The sequence below is a fragment of the Scleropages formosus genome, chromosome 5 (assembly GCF_900964775.1).
Source record: "Scleropages formosus chromosome 5, fSclFor1.1, whole genome shotgun sequence".
NCBI classification, from domain to species: domain Eukaryota; kingdom Metazoa; phylum Chordata; class Actinopteri; order Osteoglossiformes; family Osteoglossidae; genus Scleropages; species Scleropages formosus.
In genome coordinates, this window is record NC_041810.1 from 27,704,081 (window position 1) to 27,712,835 (window position 8,755).

The window sequence follows — 8,755 nt, forward strand, 5'->3', positions numbered from 1 at the left end:
TAAAAGAGACAGTTAGAAAGTACCACTGTAATACCTGAGCAAAGTGATGGAGTGTTATGGAGTGTGATGAGTCGTCGGGTAAATACTCCAGTCTGTAATGTTACCAGTAAACTCTTATATCGTTCAACATTATAGTAACCAACATTACTGACACTGCAATACATTTTAATACATTTCCAGAGTTGTCCTCCCTGGATTTATATGCACTTCTAAAATGAAACGTGTTTATATTAATCATACGACCTTAACGCCCTTACGGGTTTTCCAAGCGTGTGGGTAAATTAAAGATTCCTGTCGCACCGGAACACGGCGAATTGCACATCGTGTTGTGGCGATCAGTGACAGATTCACGTTTCCCGACCGTTTTAAATATTCACGTTCCGGAAGAACTCCTTTACACTAAATCCTGGCATTTCCTGTAACTCCTCAGGAATTTGTATTAAATCACATGCTGACTGGACATCTACTGATACTTGGTTGGTTCCAGCACCTATGTTGTACATTAGTGTACAAGCCTCACACTGTAAGCATGTCCACTACATGGAAGGGTCATATTGTGGTCATATATAGGTATATATATATATATATGTTTATATATATATGGATATTAAAGAAGTTAATGAAAAGGTGCCACCATTTGTGTGCAACCCATCACCCACTAGCAGGCCTGCTTCACCTGTCTCCTTCAATTTGCAACCGTGCTGCTGCTCAAGAAGCCAGCCGCTGTGTGCTGAGGCCCCGGCAACAAATACGTTCCTCCGCGGCACCCAACTCTGGGTGGCAAACAGAGTCCTCCAGGGGCCACCTGATGAAATGTGACAGTAAGTTAAAAGAGCCCGGCGTGCGGCGCGCTCAGCGAATGAGGCCGGGGAAGAAGTGACTCAGCCTGGATGTTACGTTTGCTTTGCGGGAAACGTTCTTTCTTTCCCACATGGGAGGGCAAAAACTTTCCTCTCCGATAAACGCCATGGACGCCATGTGGAAAAGCGTGGTAACGAGGCAACGCCTGCTTGACATTTGCCGGTGCCCGCAGTTTGCATAAGCAGGAAGACGGAGGGCCTGTGTGAACTCTCCGAATGCGCTCTTAACGGAACACGCTCGGAGAGACTCGCTCCAGGCTACCATTTCCCCCCGGGGCGGTGAATTAACGGGCCGTCCTGGGCTCTCGTTATCCATGGCGCTGTACATTCGATTTCGCGCTACTGCGGCAGGATCCCGATTTTGCACAAATAGTTTTCCATTTTTCCTCCGAGCATGAAAAGCAAGCGTGGGGGAGTACGCCGTACATTGCATTTAAACGAAGGTAGTCAATTTGGTTTTTCATTAAATTACCCAGTAAGTCAGGTAGCGTCAGTGACTGTGAGGTTATGACTTTAAATTCAGCCCTATATAGCGTAATATATAATATATGGCTAATTTGTACCCTGTAATTATTACATATAAATTTAACAGAATGAGTGAAACAGCAGAGAGGGCTTAATTAAGATTAAATGTGTAAATAAAAAAATTAAACTTAAATTGCAGGACTTTTTAATGTTTGAAATTGATGTGCCGAACCAATGCTTTGAGAGGGAAACAGCCGCGCTAATTGGCACCATTATCATATGCTCAGAATAAATGTTCCGAGAGGGATTAAGATGAATAAAACAGCAAATTTGTATTAACTGTTAAAATATTTAAATGTGAGTTTTGCCTAGTGACGTATATGTCTCGGATCAAAGACTCTTTCTTGAGTTTGTGATTAAACAAACAGACTGTTGTGGGTTTTGCCATAAAGGACCAAGTGAAATCCTGTTTCAACCCTGAAGCGATTTATCAGAATAAACAGGTAAAGTGAGCCTGAAACACACTGCCGGTTTGTTGCTGTTTTCTTTTTTTTTTCCCAGTGAGTCGTGTTTCCCAGATCTGATTTGATGATTTTGCTCCTGGAATGGATTCCGAACGTGGACTATAATGAAGTGAAAGGGCCATTTAATCAATTTAATCAACTCGTCGACTGAAACTGTTTATGAAAGAGGACCTCTGGCCCGTAAACATTGACCAGTGGACATTATCATCTCTGCTGCAGAATCTCAGAAATCCTAGAACTCATGAAAACACATCAAACACGCTATGTGTGCTATTATCTAAGCTGTTCATGACCCCTTATTCTGCAAAAAACACACTTTCAAGAGCATAACCAAAGGACTATTTGGTTGATGTCTCTTTTGTCAATTAAGCTCGTAGGAAAAAAAACACATTTTTTTACTTTTTTTAATTTCATTTAGGTTTGTAGCTCCACCCTTCATTAACCTGACTATGAGGGCGGTGCCCTGGACTCCATTCTAAAAACTAAAATGGCAAATAGCTTTGTCAGAACAACCATGAAATATGTTAATTTTCCCAAACTTGTAAACAGAAAAACCAAAGAAAAATTCACCCTACAGGATTGTGTTCTTCAATACACCGATGTTAACCCAAACTCCCTTCAACAGATGAAATAAGTGCAAATAAATAAAACAATAACAAAATAAAAGGCTTCAGAGCAAGTTCAATATTAGACACAAAAAGTAACATCACAGTTACACTTTCACTCCAAACAGAAGACTCTAGACGTTTCTCAGAGAAGCTCCCCACCACTGTCACACACAATAATAGCAACAATGTGTAGAAATCTTTGGAGTATTTTAACTTTATGTGAAACACCGCTACGTTGGAGGCCTCATCGAAGCTTGTGCTCGCGACGTACATTTAGACCAAAAATATAATAATGACCCCTTCACTCCCACGAGCAGGCAAGGAAAAAAACCCGCAGTTTACCTCGTCTGCTGCCTGTACAACAGCCAGGAAAATTCAAGATCGTCCACTCGTGGTTCAGGAGCAGATGAGAACTCCAACGAGGCCCGAGGAATTTGGTGTTGCCGGAGCACAAAGCGCTGTCGGGTTCTTCTCCTCCGTGGCCGAGCTTTCTAACACAATTTGTCTCGTTGGACACAAACGAGTACAAAACGGAAACGTATATTCCTCAACTCTCCGAACAAAACAGAAAAATAAAATGATATTTTCTTTCTTGGTTTTTTCAGAGCAACCAGAAAATACGAACTCCCCTCTCCTCACACCTGGAACACCAGAGAACACCACTTCTAGAAGCATCTCGAAGTTTCTCCCAGTACCTTCCATCCCTCCTCTCTCTAATTGGTTTCCCTCAAACCAAAACCCAATCAGTTCGCAATAAATGCAGGACTGACGACATCACACATAGGTTATAATTGTCCTAGTATGTGTTCGCACAGCTTCAAACAAACTGTGTTGAAATCAGGAATCTTTATTTAAACCCTCAAAAAAAAAAATAAACAAAGTTTTTTAGGTTCACATAAAAAACAGAGATATTTTTAGAAGAGCCTATAAGTCCAAAATGTTCACTAATTCTCTATTGTTGTGAATGCTGGACAGGAAAAACATGGACTGTGGAACTGGAAGGACACTTTTAAGGATGCCGTGTGTAACCAGAAAACCAAACGGATGTTGGTTCAAATTGACCCAGAACTCTGACTGGAAGCATAAATTATGAGACGGGTCACACTCTGGACATGACATGAGAAGGTCAGATTCCCTCAAAAAGACAGTGAAGTCGAAGAAGAAGACAAACAGCGACCTCGTGGATGGACTCAACCACAATGACAATGGATACACTTCTTTAACATTAATTACACACATGGAAGATAGAAGAGGGGTGCAGTGGTGCAGTGGGTTTGGCCTGGTCCTGCTCTCTGTTGAGTCTTGGGTTCAAGTCCTACTTGGGGTGCCTTGTGATGGACTGGCATCCCATCCTGGGTGTGTCCCCTCCTCCTTCAGCCTTGTAGCCTGTGTTGCCAGGTTAAGCTCTGCATCCTTGTTTGGGACAAGAGGCTTCAGCCAGTGTGTGAGTGATGGAAGATAGAACTTTCTGGAAGAACTCAATAGATGTGGTCAACAAGAGCTGACATCTGCTCAAGAACAAGTTGAAAATACTTCAGTTAATGATGGTGACTGGATATCTCAGTGTGTACTTCCTAGAAGTGGAGGTTCTACAGAGTCACCATGTAGCTGTGCAGCTGACACTGTCTAAGGAAACACATGATACATAAAACATATGTTCCTAGGCCTGGAGGTGAGGCAGAGGCAAAAATCTTTTCAGATCCTCCCACTGCATTTCAGACCAAGTAATAAAACAGCGAGGTCGGTGACATTGACCTGTTCCATTCACCAAGATAAAAGAATCATCTCCGGATCGCTGCAAGTGCTTCACCAAGCTGTCAGTCTGGTCGTCACATTATCACATGTCGTGCGTGCATGTTGATGTTCTCCTAAATCTGAACTGACAGTAAGAATGAAGACTCAGTTGTGTGATGACAACATGGCTAGAAATTTTTTCTCATTATTTTATACAGATTTCAGCATTTCAGAATCAGTTGGAAAACTGTGCTGGGGGCAGCATCTTTGCGCCAAAACGCATCACCTCTCATTCTTTGGACCACGAGAAGCTCCTCCATTCATCTGGCCCATTCACAGGTCCAGGTTAACTCCTCTTTCCCTGCAGCCAGAGAGGCATAAATCATCCAGATTGTGATATAAAATATTTTCATCTTGTTTTTTTCAGAGTCATCACTTTTGGCTGCTTAGGAGCCCCGCAAAAAGGGGGGGGAGCACCATTTTTGGGAGTCAGGGCTTTGGGTTCTTTTACATGGAGGACTTAACTGTAACATCAAGTCGCAAAGAGACCCTTCAGAGATGTTCACTGAGTACAAATGGCATATGTACAGGTTGTTAATCTGGATCACATCATTTATCAAATGAAAAAGACATAAATGTTAGGCTAGACAGCAAAAATGTCCACAAAAAAAGGATCAATTTGTAAAATAAAAAAATAAAAAAAATCACCCAGATTAATACTCTTGAAATGCTTGAAATGCATCAGTCACCTCCAGGGATCAAATGATCCAATTGAACAAGTAAAAGCAATAAAAAAATAGAGTATTAAAATAAGGCCTTATATCACCGCAGCAACAGACTTGAAGCTGAATAAATTGATGGATGGATTGATATAAACATATACAGTTCTCATATTTAATTGAATTTACTTGGTCTTAGATCAATACAAATTATATTACTTTCTTAATTTATGTGAAAGGTTAGAAATGAGCAGAGTTCACCTTATATCATCCTTAAAAATAAATGCTAAAATTAAGTAAAATTACAAAATGTGATAAGAACAAGTACATTCAAACAATATTTAACAAATCAAAGTCATTTAAAAATTTCACTTCTAAGCTAACAATTAAAAAGTGAGAGATGGAGATGGAACATATTCAAAATGCTCTGAAAGTCAATTAATATTCTGATGTACTAAAAGCCATTCCTCTGTGACTCTGTGTTGGACACACAGTTATTGGATGCATAAAAGCACCCAACGTCCTTTATAAATTAATTGAAATGACTGTGCTGAAAGGGGATAACCAGGGACCCACATTTCAAACCCAACACAGCAGACAAAACATTTTGAAACAGGGTTATATGGGGATTAACCTCATACCATTGTGAGATTTTTTTAAAGATTTTTTTTTCACCATGTCTGACAATTAACACAAATACATCCAAAGCATGTTAGGATGAGGAACTGTAAAAATAAGTGTAAAAAATAATAATAATGATTATTGGGAGAGCAGCTATTGTAGTGGCTAGATCCACAGCTCAAGGTCACAGGTTCAACTCCCACCCACTGCTGTAGTACCATTGAGTGTTGTACTTACCCTAAATTGCTGCAGTGAAAATTACTCTGCTGTATAAATACAGAAAACACTGGGAGTTTCTTTAGAGAAAAGCTTTAGCCAAATAAATATAATTGGAAGAAGACGTTCCATCCCATTCAAAAATGGTATTAAATTCAAGTATGATTTCTCTATTATTATTATTATTAAAACAGTAAATACTGTACAAGATTCATACTTTTTTCATTAAATTCAGTTCAGATTCAAACTCTTGGAGGGGCACAAGGTCATTGCTTTGTTGTCTCAGTGTCCTGAAACTGGAAAACTATATTCTTATATGGTTTATATGGTTCAAAATTCCAAATTATCAAAAGCTCAGCAGGAGATTTTTGTAAAGGGAACATGAAAAACCGAAAGCCGAGTTAAGAAGAGGAGCCAAAAGGAGAGCAGCCTTCTGCTGCGTTGTGTCCTGAAGGCGTTTGCAGCTCTTGCTCGTCTCCGGGCCGAAAGCGTTTGGTCTACAGCCAGAGCATCGCCCGTGGTCTCTTTCCTCCTTCACCTCTCATTTCATCATCAGACAAGGGACATCAATTGTACTTAAAAAAAAAAAAACAAGAAAGGTTCTGTTCTTCAAAAAAATCTAGAGCTTCCAAAAAGATGTTTGCTCATTCATTCATTCTTTCTTTCTTTCATTTATTTATGCATGTTGAAGTTTTTCATTTTTCAAGGACATCTAATTACTGATTTTAATAAAAGTACCGTGTCCTTAATGCAAAGATGAAGTGTTTAACTTCGGGCAGAGGTCACAACCCAAGGCGGTGGCGTTGTTACTGTGACCGTCAGCGCCGGGACCCAGAACATGGAAAAGGGAGGAGGGGATTGCCGTTCTGTTGTGGTCGAGTCCCATGGTAGGTGGCACATTACAGCAATGTCTTTAAAACGGGTCCCTGCACCTCTCACACCACACACGTGTACAGTATGAGCTCTTTCCTGATGAACCCTCTTGTCACCCATGAGGACAGTCTGCGCAACGGGTACCACAGAAGCATCATGGGGGAGGGCAAAAAAAGCACTATTAAATGCTATAAATGCTCTATGTACCCCTTCCACGTTCTGTGCAGCAACATACGTCCGTTATTTTCACGTGGCTGAACTAGTTGCTATTTTCACCTGTCTTTGAACAAATGAGAAACACATGTATGGGGTTGGTAATATAAATATCTATTTTTTATTGACATGCAAATTGCTTCACAGTGAGGAAGGGAGGCAAGAACTGTATCAGGAGCGAGCAGAAGGGCCTCAGTGCCCACTTACTCTGTATTGTTCCGTTAATTTGGAATATTTGTTTATTTCGGGTATTTTATGCATGACCGAAGCCATGATAAATTGTACTTGTGGAAAGGGGACAATGATAAAACTTGGTTTGGTTCTGTTGATTTATTAATTTCACAAAGTTTCAACTGACATCTTCATGATGGCCGGTGCCTCTCAGTGGAATAAAAACATGAGTGAGTTGGGAAATGACGTGATTTTTGAGCATAAGCAGTTTGTTTCTGAGTTTTATATCTGTATATATAAATGAAGCAGCTCCTCAATTTACGAACATAATTGTTCATAAGTCATTTTGTTTGAAACTCCAAAGTTAGTTTTACCACCAGTGACAACCAAAAAAAAACCTAATAGTATATACACACACCTTTTCTGAACCCCTTGTCCCATACGGGGTCGTGGGGAACCGGAGCCTAAACCAGCAACTCAGGGCGTAAGGCCAGAGGGGGAGGAGATACACCCAGGACGGGACGCCAGTCTGTCGCAAGGTACCCCAAGCGGGACTCGTACCCCAGACCCACTGGAGAGCAGGACCCGTGCCACGCGCCACCGCACCCTAATAGTACAGATTTTCCTCTTTTTTTTTTTTTTTGCCTGTTATGTTCTACAAAAATGTTCCCTGTAGCCGCAATCTTATTTCTGTATTTTTATTTGAGCAACATCAAAATTATAATTTGAAATAACAGCAAATAAGAACACGTCCATAAAAAAAATCCATTCAGCCCTGATTGCCGACTGATTTATCCCATAAACATGCACAGTGATCGCCATCTGGAAAGTATTCTATCTTTGAAATCTGGAACCCCATCATTCATAACTCAAGCTCCCAGTGTTTATATTTAATCTAGAGAAAAAGGATGTTCGGTTCAAAACTGAGACATGCATTTTTTTCAAAGTCACTTATCTACCCATGTAGTAAGTCTTACTGTATGAATTCATGGTAAGCACTGTGATCAAGAGTAAAACTGCAAGATGAACCAGTGAGTGCAAGGCAGTGCCTCTAACTGCTACACCACCTACTGTGCCTCCTGAGTAATGACCTCTGGATGAATGAAACACCTTCAGCTTCAATTAATGTTTAATCAGATAATAGGGAATATAATAAGACAGATGACCATGAAGGGACTTGAACCCTTAATCTTCTGGTCCGAAGCCAGACGCCTTATCCATTGGGCCACATGGCCTACACAGTATTTTCTCCTTTAGGCAATGAATGGAACAAAAATGCATGCAGCTTTTGAAATTTCTCATTCCTTCATTTTCACAAGGTTAGTCTGAGCCCAATTTTTGTGCATCCCAAAGTCAATCCCATAAACAAAAAAGGAGGTGTTACTGGAGGGATTTGAACCTGTGCACTTGCTATTGTAATGCAGCAGCACTGATTCGGTACAAAATGTAGACACTGATGTCTTATTGTCAAAGTGTTGCTGAGCTGAATCTCTTTTTAATGTTTTGCTTCTTTGCAGTAGTTTATTTTTCATATATTTTTCTATATTATTAAAAAAAATCATTATTCATGGTCACGTTCTCTTATAATGACTTTCGTGCATCCCAAAGCCAATCCCAGGAAGCAAAGAGGACAGGTGGGGTACAATAGGGAGTGGAAACACATACAGACACTGAGGGTGTTTTCGAGCCACAAGCCCACCTGGACTGCAGGTGTTTGGACCATAGGAGGAATTCCAGAGGGGTTTTAAACC

The 8,755-nt window shown here is 40.5% G+C and overlaps 1 non-coding gene across 1 annotated transcript; it reads right to left on the reverse strand.

Moving 5' to 3' along the window:
* Positions 1–8,166: 8,166 nt before the first annotated feature.
* On the reverse strand, positions 8,167–8,239 carry trnar-ucg (transfer RNA arginine (anticodon UCG)). The gene has a single exon. It is a non-coding gene; the product is annotated as a tRNA-Arg (tRNA).
* Between the last annotated feature and the right edge of the window lie 516 nt (positions 8,240–8,755).